This window comes from Lissotriton helveticus, chromosome 7, assembly GCF_964261635.1.
Source record: "Lissotriton helveticus chromosome 7, aLisHel1.1, whole genome shotgun sequence".
Taxonomy (NCBI): domain Eukaryota; kingdom Metazoa; phylum Chordata; class Amphibia; order Caudata; family Salamandridae; genus Lissotriton; species Lissotriton helveticus.
Window position 1 is genome coordinate 1046713408 of NC_136068.1, and position 15969 is coordinate 1046729376.

The following is a 15969-nucleotide window of genomic DNA, read 5'->3' on the forward strand; positions in this document are numbered from 1 at the left end:
TTTACTGGGGAAGAGATAGGACTGATCAAAGGGGTGGAACCAGTGAAGATCATGATAAAACCAAACGCTGAATTTCCAAGAACGCCTCAGTATAAACTGTCCCAGGAAACGATTTCAGGAATAAAACCTGTGATTGATTCAATGATTCAACAGGGAATACTGAAAGAAATCGTGGGTAGTCCATGTAACTCCCCGATTATGGGTTTGCAGAAACCTAGTGGGAAGTTCAGAATAGTTCAGGACCTTCGAAAGATTAACAACATTGTGGTTTCATGTTGTCCAGTGGTACCGAATCCATCAGTGATACTGTTTCAAATACCATTCCAAGCTGAGTGGTTTACAGTGATAGACCTTTGTCAAGCCTTCTTTTCCATCCCATTAGATGAGGACAGTCAGTATCTTTTCGCATTTAAAATGGAAGATCGCACCTTAACATGGTGTCGAATCCCACAAGGGTTCACAGATAGCTCTTCGATCTTCAGTCAGCTATTGAAGAAGAACCTTGAAAGTCTGGTATTGCCACAGAACTCGGTTCTGGTCCAGTACATAGACGACCTACTTGTTGCGTCAGAAACAGAGGAAGCTTGTAAGGAAGACACCATTGCTTTACTGAATCATTTAGCTGAGAATGGACATAAGGTATCTCCGAACAAATTACAGTACTGTCTGACAGAAGTACAGTATCTGGGTCACCGAATAGAGAAGGGGAAGCGCAGGGTGTCTCCAGACAGGATAGAGGCCATCATGAAAATGAATGCGCCAACGACACAGAGAGAAGTTAGGATGTTCTTAGGAATGGTTGGTTACTGCGGACAGTGGATAGCTAACTTTTCACTGAAAGCAAAACCTTTACAGAAACTGACGCACAAGGAGGTGAGAGATCCGGTACCATGGGACAACGAGTGCCTAATGGCGTTCCTACAACTGAGCGAGGATTTGTGTCGTGCTCCGGCTTTGGGAATGCCAGATTATGAGAAGACTTTCTCATTATACTGCTGTGAAAGAGAAGGATGTGCGTTATCAGTGTTGGCGCAAGTACACGGAAATGCCCAGAGACCAGTTGCATATTTTTCGGCTACATTAGATCCGGTAGCCGCAGCGTTGCCCGGATGTCTCAAATCCGTTGCTGCAACAGGTGTCAGCATTGAGAGGTGTGAGAACATAGTAATGGGACATCAATTAGTGGTGTATGTACCGCATTCGGTAGAATTGTTAATGACAAGGACCAAGACGCAGCACTTGACCAATAGTAGGCTCACGCGCTATGAGCAAGTTATTCTTGCTGCAGAGAACGTGACCCTTAAGAGGTGCTCGGTCTTGAATCCTGCTACATTGATGCCACTTCCTAATGATATAGAAGGCGAAGAATGTGAAGATCACGATTGCCTAGATGTGACTGAACTATGCACGAAGCCCAGACCAGATATTGTGGATGAGCCATTGATCGACCCTGATGAAATTTACTTTGTTGATGGCTCATGCTTAAGAGACGATACTGGTCGGTTGAGAGCAGCTTATGCTGTTTGCACCATTACTGGAGTTGTGGAAGCCGCTTGCCTGGAAGGAGTACACTCCGCTCAGGTAGCAGAAATCATTGCATTGACACGTGCCTGTATAGCAGGTAGCAAAAAGAGAGTCACCATCTATACCGATAGCCAATATGGTTTCGGTGTAGTTCATGATTTTGGGCAATTGTGGTCTCAGAGGAGTTACATGACCTCCTCTGGTTCGCCAATCAGAAATGGGGAATTTGTACAACTGCTGTTAGAAGCATTGCAAGGTCCAGCTGAAATTGCAGTGGTCAAGTGTATAGCTCACACTAAAAATACAGATTTTGTGTCACAAGGAAACAGATATGCAGATGAAGTTGCCCGCTATTGTGCGGAGCAAGGGTATACTTTCACGGAGGTGGATGTAGGCGGGGCAAAGGAAAAAACAGAAGTCAATATGATGTTAGAGACCGTAGATACATGGGAAGATCTGAAACAAATGCAAGAAAATGCACCTGAGTCAGAGAAAAGGTCCTGGGAAGCAGCAGGTTGTGTGAGAAGTGAAATGGTTTTTGGGTTTCAGCAGATGGAAGAGCAGTGTTACCAGAGGAATTAGTGAGTCCAATGGCACGACAAATACATGGTCCAACACACTTAGGAAGGGATGCCATGCTGAGAGTATTTAGGCAAACTTGGTATTGCCCAAAGTTCAGGATTGCAGCAGAAGCAGTCTGTAGGAGATGTGTCACATGTCAGCAACTGAATGTAGGGAAAAGAACACCAGTTACCATGAGTCACATTGGGAGGTCTGGGGGGCCTTTCAACAGAATGCAATTAGATTTCATTGAAATGCCTAGAGTCAACCGCCTTAGGTATGTGTTGGTGGTCGTATGCATATTTTCCAGGTGGGTCAAGGCATACCCTACACGTAGGTGCGATACACTCACCGTAGCAAAACTGTTACTTAGAGAATTGATCCCGCGCTACGGGGTGCCAGGCTCTCTGGAATCTGATCGAGGAACACATTTTAACAGTGAAATTGTGAAGATGCTCTGTGCCGCATTGAACATTGATCAGAAGTTGCACTGTAGCTATCGACCAGAGGCTTCAGGAATTGTGGAGCAGATAAATGGGACACTAAAGTGTCGAATTGCCAAAGTGTGTTCTTCAACTTCCTTGAGTTGGCCAGATGCTTTGCCTTTAGTGTTGATGAGCATGCGCAGAACACCCGACCGGAGGACAGGTCTCTCTCCACACGAGGTGCTGATGGGGAGGGCAATGAGGCTTCCTTCTGTACCAACTGCGACACTATTAAACATTACAGATGACCTGATCCTGGATTACTGCAAAGGACTGTCTGACGCAATTCATTCTGTGTCCTTCCAGGTGCAGGCTGCTGAGGTCCCATCTTCAAGAGAGTTGTGTCATGACCTGTGCCCAGGAGAGTGGGTGCTGGTGAAGAAACACGTCCGGAAAAACTGCCTAGACGTGCGCTGGAGAGGACCTTTTCAGGTCATACTGACCACGAATACGGCTGTCAAGTGTGGAGGCCTGCCGAATTGGATACACGCTTCCCACACCCGAAGAGTTCCAGCACCCCTGGAAGAAACAGCTCCTCTCACGGATGAGAATCCAGCTGAAGATGGTGAACCATTAGAGGGGATCAGTCAAGCCGTGGGGGTGTCTGAAGAAGTTGGGAGCGTTGCAGATCCAGAAGAAGAAGGGCAAGGCGGTAGCGAAACTGAAGCTGCAACAGAAGAAGAGAGCTGTTGTGAATGTGACTTGGAAACAGATCAGGAACAGAGTGATCAGGAACCGAGCAGGAGGGAAAGCAATAGGAGAACAAGAAGTGGGGCAGCTACTTGGCCTGAATGAAGAAGGAGGCCGAGCCTGAAGCTAGCTCGAGAAGAAACTCTTGCTCCTATATCCGAAGATTCGGATCAGGAAGAAGGTGTATCGGATCAAGAGCAGGAGGGTCTAAGGAGATCAAGGAGAGTACGAGTGCCTAGCAGAAGATACTCTACACCTGAGTGGACCTACCTCGCTACAGATGTCCTCAAAGGGGTGCAAAACTGGGAGGGTGAAGAAAGTGACCCTGACTAGAACTGACCCCTTTGTAACTGTGGACGTGGAGTTGGTAGTACCAGGAGTGGAGATCGAAAAACTATTAACTCTTAACTTCGTCTGTCCTCTTGTTCTAAGCGAAATAAGAAGGATAATACTAGAGACAGTCGAATTCCCATGTTGTTGTACGAAATGTCCAATAATTGAGGGAATCCTTCTTCGTATGGACATATATGAGGATGTGGTGGAACTTCTGGGAACACGCATAGTTTCAGATTGCTAAAAAGACTTTGATAAAGAACATTTGTTAATACAGATCAAAAGGATAACCTAGTGCCAAATGGAAGAAGACAGAAACTATGGACTTCCATTTTAGTGGATGGAGAAGGGCTAGAGTTGTCTATTGCTACAGAACTTATTGACTGTTCTTGCGGGAGAGAATTGTCAGCTTCCAAGTGTGGTTCAAAGAAAGACATTGTGGTTCAAATGAAGGGAGTCTTTGTGCAAAGCAAAAAGGACATTGAGAAGAAGTAAGGGACTTTGCTGAGAACGACAAACAGAGCTACACTGTTTGAGATCATGGAGACTGGCAACCCGAACCGCAGGGCAAAATGCATAGTAGGCACACTTTTAGTGGTAGTGATTTCTCTTATAGTTTTAGTAGTTACTATATCATATATAGTGGGACATGAGAACGAAACAAAGACAAGATCAGAAACAAAGAAAGCATCAACACAAAAGCCTACCACTGTTGCTGGGGTAAAAGGAGAAAACACTGAGAAAGAAAAGGCTTTGCTAGATGCTGAGATCAAAAGATTACATGTTGACGAATCACAGGGGAACTTTAGGTCAAATGCTTATGCCAAGTTGCTCTACGAATACATTGATGTCATGGAGGCGAAGAATTGCTACGTTTGTATGCAATTACCAGCTTCTGTGGATGAGGGTATCAGATACCATCATCTTCCATTGACGTATGGAATCACATGTAGTTTGTTGTTGAGCATATTCTATGGACGAGATGGGTTCGAGTATTATTTTTCAAATTTTGACTCGACATTGCCAGAGGGCCCAAATTATAAGCATCTGAATAAGTGGGACTATTACAAGTGCGAAGACAGGTTACAGAAATTTTTCATTCCATGGAAAACGTTAGATACCTCACATGCCCGAAGAAATAATCTGACTTGTCAAGTGTCAGAAATTGAGAAAAAGTTTATAGGGCAGGTGGATACTAGATATAGGAGGCAAAAGATTCTAAAAGCTTCAGGACAATGGGAAACAGACTGGACCAAGGAAGAAAGGATACATCAAAGAAAGGGTAGCCTTGGTCCAATTGCTTTAGACAAGGAGAAACGGGGGAAACTGTGCATTCACAGGAGTTATTCCTATTATGAGAATATGTATGTAGGTCAAGTCAGTTGTGAACATGCTTTCCAATTGGAGTACTACTCCAAAGACTTTTTGAAGGAGATGCAAGCAATTCCAAATGTATATTTTGTATGTGGAAGAAATGCATATGTGAAGCTACCAGATAATTGGTACGGATCATGCTATTTAGCAATTGTCTTCCCCAAAATATACCATGTTGAGAATTTAGAAACGACAAAGAGAGGAATACCAACAAGAGGGAGAAGAGATCTAGGTGCTGAAGAGGTAGTTGGGGATGTATTCGGTGCTGCATTTCCTCTTTTGGGATTGATACTGAATGACATAAAAATTAGAAGATTGGCTACAGTCGTAGATAGGTTATCTGCCAGTACTGCTAGATCCTTAATGCTGGTGGAGGGAGAGATGCAATCGATAAGAGCAATGGTTCTTCAGAACCGACTTGCTTTAGATGTTCTGTTAGCCAAGGAGGGCGGAGTCTGTAAGGCTTTGAAGGTCCAGGAACGTTGCACTTACATTCCAGACAATTCAAAACCTTTAGAGAAGTACATACAAATATTACTGCGATTCATCATGAGATTGAGGATCTGACAAAGATAAATGTATGGGAAAAAGTAGGTCAAGGAATGGGTAAAGTTGGAGGCTGGTTTTCCAATTTAGGAAAGGGTATCATTTGGTACATATTGAAACCCATCATCATAATTGTGATTTGTGTAATCACTTTGTGGGGATTGGTGCGACTGTACCAATGGTATAGAGCAAGCAGGTTGCAGAGATCCATGAGGGAACAGGAGAAAAGACTGACTGCGATGCAGGATACACAATATAAGAGTCTGAAGGCTCTAGAGACAATGAAACGAGGGGGTATTGCAACAACTTCAGTCTGAAAGATCCTACATTTTAGGGATGGTGTTTTGATGGTGATGACTCCTGAAAGTCATCAAAGGGGGGACTGAGAGAGCACAAATCTGAAAAATGTATAAGTACACCATATTTACAAGCACGTAGTGTTAGTTTAAATTTTATTGCACACGAGTGTCATATTCATAGAGTGAACTTATATAAGAGTGTTTAGCTAGCATAGAGGTACTTATAGCAGTATGGAAACTAATGTAGAAATGTTAGAATGATGTGAAACTTCACATTTCTCATGTTAAGTGATTGTGTGTAAAGGAAATGAAACCTAGCAAACCAATGAGAATGTGTAGGCCGCAGGGCAATTCACAGTAAAGATAAAGTGCTGCTGAACTGATGTGAGACGTGGTTAACATTGTTTTTAGAAGTATTTAATCATAGAATTGAAATATATGTTTTATATAGATGTGTTGCATTATACTATAGTAATACGTGTTAGTTAAAATACTGTTTAAACCAAAGAAAGGAAATGTTTTAGAAGGCAGAGACCCGCTTTATGTAAATCAACTAGGCCTGAAAAGACCAAGTCATTCTCTTTGATCTAAAATGTGCTCGTTAGGGGAAAGTTGTGCTAGGCACTAACTGAGAATTCTTACACATGTTTTATGGTCCGAGATATGGTGGAGGTTGGAATTTGAGGCCCCCAGTGCATGTGTCTGTCGCAGGTGCGAGGAGCCCTAATCAGTACTATGATGAACGGTTCCTTTGTTCAAGAGAGCCAAGCGCAGGCCTGGAGGAGTCTTCAGGAATTTTAGGGGGTACTGTCTCGCTGAAGAAGAAGCCTGGGAAGCAAGGTCAACTTTAATGAAGAGTCCAGAGGAGTACCAGTACGGAATTTGCCGCTCAAAACTGCACCACGTGAGAGGCGTCGACATGGGCGTTCCTATTGGAAATGTGATTTTGTATTAGGGATAGCACCCCGGGGTGGAGGTAGAGCAGATGATCTGAGAAGCCTTAGAGAGCGGATGGGTAGGCAGATAGAGAACTGAAAGATACCAACTTGGTTCAGAGACTAGGAGAAGTGTGTGATCTTCTTTGGAAGTCACCACTGCTGACACCTTTTTAGGTAAAGATCTTGTTAAGTAGGGATGTCACTTAGTCTAGTGTAGGGACAGACTAACTTATATTTTTCTTTTCTGTAAATGACTCTCAAGTTGCAACTCACAGCGATTCTTGCAACACTCATGTTCTTTGAGATATTTTTGATAATTTCCTTTTGTCGATTGAGAATATTCAGAGAGTACCTTTTTGTACTAATACCTGTATACCTTTTGAATCTTATTCTGAGATGTTTGTATCTCCAGATACTTTTGACTTTGAATTAAAACTTTTTAACCTTTCCCAGTGGTAAGTGGTTCTTTAGAGTGGTTTAAGTTCCTAATTGACTAACCTAGTAGTAGATTGTCTTTTACTCAATGACAGGTACCAACGATTCAGTCGACCTGAGTTGGGATCTGGTAAGGTAACAATAGACCAGAAATCCCGCGTTAACACTATCCTATTGGGATATCTCTGTTCATGTAATCGTACCAGCCGTTTCTCGATTAGATAATACACTCTCGCTTCTGGGGATCCTGAATTATCGGTGCGACACAATCCGCCCCGGCAGTCTCTACATATAGCCCAGGGAGGAGTAATTTCTGGTGCAACTGTCAACATCCCAATCTGGGAATGTTCAGACTAATCCAAACTCAGGAAATAAGAACCGAACAAAATGCTAATCAAAACAGGGCAAGGGGCAACTGCGTGTGCGTGTGGGGTGCGTGTTTTTTCCAATTGTTACATAAACAGTTCAGTGTGAGCGCGGGCTGCTACCCCTAGGGGGGTCGGGGGGGGAAAGGGGGGGAGAAGAAGGGGGAAAGGCGAAGGAGCTCTAGTGATGCAGCAACATCCAATATCGCGTGTCTGTCACCCTGTGACCGCAACGAAGTGCCATTCGCCGCTGTCGGAAGGGCGCGGGCGTGGGGGTGTCGTCTGGGCGGGTCTCTTGCATCAAGGCTATCCCGGGGGTCTGGGGAGTGATGGAGGATGTGTGCTTAAGTAATGCCTCTCTGTATACACACCTGATGAAAGGCGGCCAGGATATCATCCCAGGTCTGGGCTATGGGGTATTTGCGAAGGCCTGCAGTCTCCTCCCTATGTAAAGCGTCGCTTTCTGCTTTCGCCCAGTTATCAAATGACGTGCGCCAGTGTATGGCCTGCGGAGGTTCTCCGTTTTTCTAGCGTTTGGTAAGGAGTCTTTTTGCAGTTATGAGCCCAAGGTCCCAGAATCCAGCTGGGACCTTCGACTGCTTCGTCCTTTTGTACAGGCCCAATAAACAGGCTTCCCATGTGTGTGGCAATCCACCTCCCGCTCCCAACGCCAGTGCAGTTGAGACCTCCGTCCAGTAACCTTGCAAAGAGGGGCAGGCCCAGAGCATATGCAGAAAGTCCGCATCTAGTAATCCGCACCTAGGACATGATGCCGTTGTCAGCCCGAAATAGCGGTTTATTTTATCAGGGGAAAGGTATGCCCAATGTATAACATAATATTGGATGATTTTAAATCGGGAATTATGTGGGATATCTATTGTTCCGGCTAGTGCCTTACCCCATTCTTTATCGGTCCAGTCCCGTCCCCTGTCTCTAGCCCACTTGTCTCGCAGGCGCTGGGAGGAGCATTGTGTATGCATGTGTAAGGCTTGTGCTAGCCAGTGTACCAGGTGAGACCCATTCCCCATCACGTGTAGGTATTGTATCAGTAAATGAATGCAAGGTCACCCCAAGCATCTGTGAGTATGCGCGTTAGTGTTGCAAGCATGAGGAACTGGCCTGCCGGAATCCCCGCGTCAGCGACTAGCGACTCGAACGAGAGCAGCGAGCCATCATCGTACAGGGCGCCCACTGTGTCCAGATCCGCCTGTAGCCAGCTGCTCAGCCCCGTTTCCGTGAGTGTTCCAGTACCCCAGGGCATCCCTAACAATGGCAGGTTAGGCGCATAGGGCTTAATACTGTTTGTGAGCTTTAAGCTGCGTGTATAACATTTTCGCGCCACCGCTAAGTGAATCTGTGTTGGGCATCGGGACTTGGAGAGCGGATGAAAAAGCTTGTGTGCCTGAGTGACAGTTAAAACTGTCACTTCCGTGGCAGTATCGGCCACATTTTTCCCGCTTAGCCAGTAGGCCACCCACTGCAGTTGTGCTGCTAAATAATATAATTCATGGTTCGGTACAGCTAGTCCGCCTGCTTCCAATGATGCATACAGGGTGTGCAGCGCTACCCTGGGTCACCCTTTGTTCCAAATCAGTCGTCTGCTCAGAGTTTCTAGCTCACGGAATATGCGAGCCGGGACACAGACTTGCATATTAGCGTAAAAGTACAGTAATCTTGGCAACACCACCATTTTCGTCAGGGTGATACGAGCCGGAACATTTAGCGGGAGAGAGCTCCAGAATGTCACCTTTGCAGTGAGTGAAGAGATTGCTCACGTCAGGTTCCCCTCCAGCACATCAGCAGGGTCTCGGTAAATGTACAACCCCAGGTATCAAAACGTGGTGGGATACCACACGAGCCGTTCTCCCATGATGGCAATATCACACTCTTGTGTTGCGGCATTAAAGGGATAAACTCCCGATTTGGTCCAATTGACCCGGAGTCCTGACATTTCGCCAAATTCCCAGAAAATGTCAGTGAGTTCCTGTGGGAAGCTGGTCAAGTCACGGATGTAAAGTAATAGGTCATCTGCATATAATGACACTGCGTGTATCCCGTCCGCCAGCTGTATTCCCCAATCTTCGCCTGAGGCACGCAGTCGGACCGCCAATGATTCCATCATGAGGGCGAATATAAGTGGGGAGAGGGGACACCCCTGCCTGGTACCTCTACATACCCTGATCTGGTCAGAGATGAGCTTGCTCGTCCGGACATGCACCACTGGCCTTTGATATAGGAGCTCCTCCAGTTGTAGGAAGCCCTCTCCCAAGTCACATTTTCTTAGCACCGACATTAGATAAGGCCACTCTACAGAATCGAATGCGTTTTCCAGATCAAGCACTAGGCATCCCGAGTTATACCATCGGTGTAGGGCCAGGCTTTGCACACGAAACAGCCGTCTGATGTTGTGGGATGTGCTGCGCGCGGGTACAAAACCATTTTGACCACTGTGGACTAGGGTGGGCACCAACGGTGCCAGCCTCTGTGCCAATGTAGAAGCCAGGATTTTATAGTCCGTGTTGAGGAGTGCTGGGGACAGTACGACCCCAGATTGGCCCCATCCCTGCCCGGCTTCAAAAGTGATATGAGATTCGCCTCATTTAGTGTGGGAGGAAGGGCAGTGTCCTGAACTGCCGCCGCGCACATGCGCAATACTTCCGGGATCAATATGATAGAGTAGGCCTTGTAGAACTCTGCGACAAACTAACCCCTCATGGTCAGCATCTGTTCATGGACCTCCCCCACATTTTACTTTTTTTTTAAGGTACTCCGACGATGCTACCAGTCAAGTGGCACTCCCAGGTACAACGGGACAGAGCAAGTTTCACTTTTTGATGCTTGAATAGTTCTGGGACCATACCCTGTTCTACCCTTTTTTCTTTATCACTTCCCGAAATTTTTGGGAACTTACATGGGGTAAAACACATTTTGGAACCCCCCCCTTTTTGTCCATCACATTTGTTTTTAAACTATTAGATACTTCCCTATGCATAAATAAAAGTCACCACGTATGCCTTCTCTAAGTAATAAATGACATCACACACTCAAAATACTCGCTCTTCCACAGGTACACCGACTCATGCCTTGTACTCTCGAAGGCAGAGGACCCCCAGCCTTGAAAATTGAGTGAGTACATCAGCACATCTCATACCTTTCTGCAACTGTTTAGTGCACCCAGTCTCTCTGATACACAGCTCTCTCATTTAATTTCAGACTGTCCCCCCCCCTCACTACTACTTGTCTTGATAAAGACCCGCCGTGACCACCCACTGGGGCACCATAGGGTTGAAACGTCGACGGTTGTCTTAGGTCCAGCATCACCAGGATTCCAACAAGAGAAATAGGGATCCTTGGCTATAAATCAGTAGCTGGCCGCTAACAACATTTGTATATATATTGCATTTATTTTTTGGAGCACAACACACGAAAGTCACCCAATTGCACTGTAGCACTAATTCAGATAAAGACAAACAATACAACATTTTGATCGTATGACGTAATTGTTGAAAACACTGTGTATCCCAGAGAGCGTTCAACCCAGAATGCATTAATAGCGAAAGTAAAAGCTATTTTATTTTACCCAACAGAACCACCTCTTTGTTACACCATTAATTACCCAGGTTCTGAGGGACACAGGGTCACCCCTTTTCTTTAACTACCTTGGGGTGGAACTCACTTACCTTCCAATGAGGGTTGTGAGAAGTTGGCCTGGTATATGATGTTCACTATTCTAGTGAGCACCTTGCACCAGTCCAAACAACCTTTATGGTGATGGTCAACCTTATAGACCAGCTATCCTAGGGGTAGCATGGACAAAAGCAGTCTTAGGCTACACTCAAGAGGGCATGTGAAGCCAGCTGTTTTACCATATGCAAACCGTTTAATACCAAATGAAAGGACACCTCACAGGTTATATATTAAAAATATATATGTATTTATTTCTAAAACAACCCTCTGAACTCTTTATGAGATCAGAAGCACAAGCGCATAACAAGTAACTTAATGTAACATACAAACGTTGCACAAATATGGATAGGCTCTGGTGGCCCGCTAAACCATATACCAAAATAGTGGTATAAGAACCACGTCACGAACAATGGTAAGGCCTAGGGCCTTGGGAATCGCTGGGCTACACTGGACTAACAGTTGTTAGGGAGAAGGAGGCCCACGGGATGCGGATGCAGTGTCTAAATGCACACGCGTGCACACATGGAAGTCAATGGGTGCGTAAAGTTAGAAAGTTAAAGTTTTAGGAGTCTTCCGACTGGACTAGAAACTAACCACTTGAAACTAGGACACTAGGAGTGTAAACCTTTACAGGAGCACCGCAGTACTTGCGTTACCTCACCCACAGGAAGCGGGTGCATAGGTGTCAAAGTGTGTCGGGTTTCGTCGTGGAGTTCTATGGATCCTTGGAGAGAAGATGCTGCAGACAACCAGGAGAGAAGAGTCCGGTTGTATCCAAGGGTGGATCGAGGATGAAGAGTACCTGAAAGCAGAGGGGACGGAGTCTGGGTCACTAGCCAGTGACCAGGATGGAACCAGGAAGGGACCAGGCGATGTCGGGAAGCAATCAGGTGCTGTCGTGAAGTTTGTCTCCGCTGCCACGTGGACCAGGAGGTGTCGAAGACAACCAAGAGCTGGGCACGGACTGTCCCACAAAGGCTCTCGCTGTCGGCAGTGTCGGTTCTCTATTCGGAATCAACAGGCTTTGGCAAATGCAACCCACGCAGGAATCGAAGATGGCTACTGGATCAGACCTGCAAGGTCTGATGGGCTGCTCCTTTTCAGGGGAGCAAGGGCCAGTCTGGAGCAACCAGACCAGCATTGGAAATTCAAGGTTTCATCATCACAGAGGCCACTAGCAAACGGGCACGTGACCAGACAGACGCGCCGAGCAGGAAAATGCAAAAGGGCCCCACGCAGCACTCGGTGAGCGTGGAGAGATGATCTTCGGTGCAGTTGGTGCTCAGATCTGGGGCTTCTCAATCCCCAATGCACAACTTAGAGGGTGCCTCAGAAGTTGCACGGAAAGCATTTCGCTGGCTTTCCAAGATGGCCGTTCCCACGTCTCTCGTCGCCTCCACGGGTCTCAGCTTTGCTGTGGCTGTGGGTCGGGCTGTTGGATGTCCGGAAGTCTAGGTCTTGTCAGACTCTGTGTTCAAGCTCCGGCGGGAGCAATGACAAAGCAAACCATTGAGCGCTTGATGGGGCCTGCTTGCACAGGGTGGTCACTCCTTGACCACAAGGGAGATTCTTCAGTCTTCTAGGTCTAGTAGGATGTCGAAGGGTCCAGAGTTTTGTATCAGAGTTTCAGTCAGGATTATCTAAAGTCTTGGGACTCAGCTCCTACCTATATACCAAATCTAGGGGCTGGGTTACCTGCTAGATCCCTCCTATGGGTGGGACCCAGGAAGGGGGTGGTTACACCCCTTTACCTTTTTCCAGTTTCGCGCCAGAGCTGAGGCTGGAGTGCCCCAGCACCGGTTTGAACTGGACTATGCACGGGACACCTTGTGTGCCCCAGGAAGTGTCTCATTTCATTCAGCCCTCCCTGCCCCAATACACTATAGCCTGTCTGGGGTGGTGCTAGCACCTCCCTGTTACAGGAAACCTATTGTCCAAGCCTCCCTCGCTGGAAGGACTCCGAGCAGCAGGAGGTCAGACTTGTGTCTGTGGCAGCAGCATCCATTTTGTGATGCTGAGGCTCTGGTTAACTTTAACCGGGATTAATGGAAGTAACATGTCTTCTCCCTCTAGAAGGGTGGAATGCTACCCCCGTCGTCAGAATTGGCGAGGGGGTACTATTCCAAAGCGTATGACACCTTACACGACATGTTTTGATAAAGCCAAACCAAAGTTAGCATTTAACCGCGAGGTTCATAATGCACTTAAGAGTATATGGTATGGCATTATCCTAGAACAGCTTTAAGGACATGGTTCTGAAAGCTGCAGACAGGCTCAGCTCGTGCTAGAGCACCATCTCACATAAAACCAAGCACTCTGCCTTCAGGATTGTTAAGGCCTGCCATAGGAGTGACTTATAGGTGTATATGTGTCTAGATATAAGGTTAGACATAGGAATACTATATCTAAGCAAGGGGTGATTACACGACCTTGCCCCAGCTGAGTGATCAGCCAGTTGTGTCAGTTTGGATGGCCAGCCAGGGGTGGCAAAATATATGCTGCAGCCCCTGGTAGGCCTTGGGTGCACCTATGCCCTGGGTACCTATAGTACACTATACAGGGGCTCATAAGGTGACCCAATATCCAATTAGTTATGTACCTAGGGTACATGGAGTCCATTTTACAGGGACAGCAGATAGCCTGGGGCCCTGATTAGCAGGATCCCACGCCAACTAAGTCGAAAACCAGCTAAACACAAGGCAAAAAATCTGGGGTAACCATAGTCAGGTATCCACCTTCCTACACAACGCCCCCCCCCAAACGAAAGGAAATAAGGCTATCCTTGACCAGTTAAGCCTATATTGCCTAAGTGGCTATATATAAGGAAGTACCTGCACTAGCATGGTTACCCCCTGTCTCATGGTCCACTAAGCAATCCCTCACCCTAGGGGTATCAGAGGGTCTCCACCATAGGGAATCTCTACCTGTGGTGTGTTTTGGCAAAGTAAAAGGCTGGTGTTGAGATGGAGTACTGAAGTGAGGCTCCACTAATGGAGGGCTCAGCTTCCTCCAATCACTATCCACCATGTGTGCCTTTCTTTCCATGACTGAGTTGCACTGTGCTCTGAGGGTCAACCTCTGGCTGCCTATAGCTGGAGGCTGGGTCCCTTTGGTTGGCTTACTGGAGGGACAGGTCAGGTTTGGGGCCTTTGGGTCCCATGTTTGGCTGTGCCCAACAGTGTCCATCTGGGGGAGGTTCCTAACTAGGAGTAAGAGAGATCCCTCAGGAGTTTCTGTAATTTTCACCTTGCTATGGCTGCTAGCTTTGGTGCCCCTAATCTGCTGATGGGGGTGTTCTGATGGACAGGGGGGCCTTTGGGGTCCACTGGCCTCCCTGTCCTCGACAGCCCTGGGCTGACTGAAGCAGGGTAGAGAGGGGCAGGATACCTGCTCCAGGCTGGGTCCCACCTTGGAAGGGTCCACTGACATCAGGGGCTCTGCCAGGCCAGGCCTGACTACCTCTGGGGCAGTTCCTTCACAAGGGGTAGGGTCAGTTCCCTGAGGAGGCTGACTCTCACCTAATGTCTGGTGGGAGGGAGACTTTTCCTCCTCCACAATGCTCTCTGTCTGAGTGGAGTGATCCATAGTTTCAGGCTTCATAACACTAAAATCTGTTTGAGTTTGGGCTGTGACCATCACAGCCCTACTAACCTTTTCAGGAAGGAACTCTGTTTGGGTGTGGGCTGTGAACATCACAGCCCTGCCAACCTTTTCAGGGAAGTCTGCTTGAGCTTGGGCTGTGACCATCACAGCCCTTCCAACCTCTGCAGAAAGGAATTCTGCTCGAGCTGGGGCGGTAGCTATAACAGCCCCACTAACCTTTTCTGGAAGGCCTACCATTTTGGAATGAGTTTCTTGTTCTACCCCAGCCCAGGCTGAGATCTCTAGATCATTTCCCAGTAGACAATCTACGGGCAAGTTTGTAGACACTGCCACTCTCTTTGGGCCAGTGACACCTCCCCAGCTGAGATTTACTATTGCCATGGGATGATCTTTCTGCACTCCATCAATGTTGGTCACCTGATAGGTGAACCCAGGTAAAAGTTGTCCTGAGGGGACTAGACTGTCAGTCACCATAGTGATGCTAGCCCCTGTGTCTCTGTAGGCTTCAACTTTCTGGCCATTGATGTGGGGCTCCTGTCTGTACTTGCCCAAAGTGTTGGGACAAGCAGTGAAGTTGGCAAACCCCATGCGATCTTCACAGACAAGAGTAGCTGTGGTAGGGGACCTGGTTAGGCTAGAGTCCACCTGAGTTCCCAAAGTAAACCCAGCCAAATTCTTGGGGGCACTCCCACCACCTGGGGGATTACTACTAACAGTAACAGGAGGTCTGGGAGTATTACTTGGGGGAATGTTTTCCTTATTGCTGGCCCTTGGGCAACTGCTGTCAGTTTTCCAGTGGCCCGGCTGTTTACAGACATGGCAATAAGGTTTCTTTTGGTTAGAGGAAGTGTTTTGGGACCCACCCCCACCAGTGGAGTTTTGGGGCCCTGTGGAGGACTTGTCTTTTGATTTATCCCCACCTTTCTCTTGAGGCTTGGTAGAATCTTTCTTCTGGTCACCACCCTGATTTTTAGGCCTAATCCTGGTTCTGACCCATTTGTCTGCCCTCTTACCCAATTCTTGTGGAGAGGTCAGATCTGAGTCCACCAGGTGTAGAAGCTGGTTTTGACAATTACTAAGGATCAGCTCCCTCATAATCAAATTATACAATCCTGTAAAGTCCTGTACT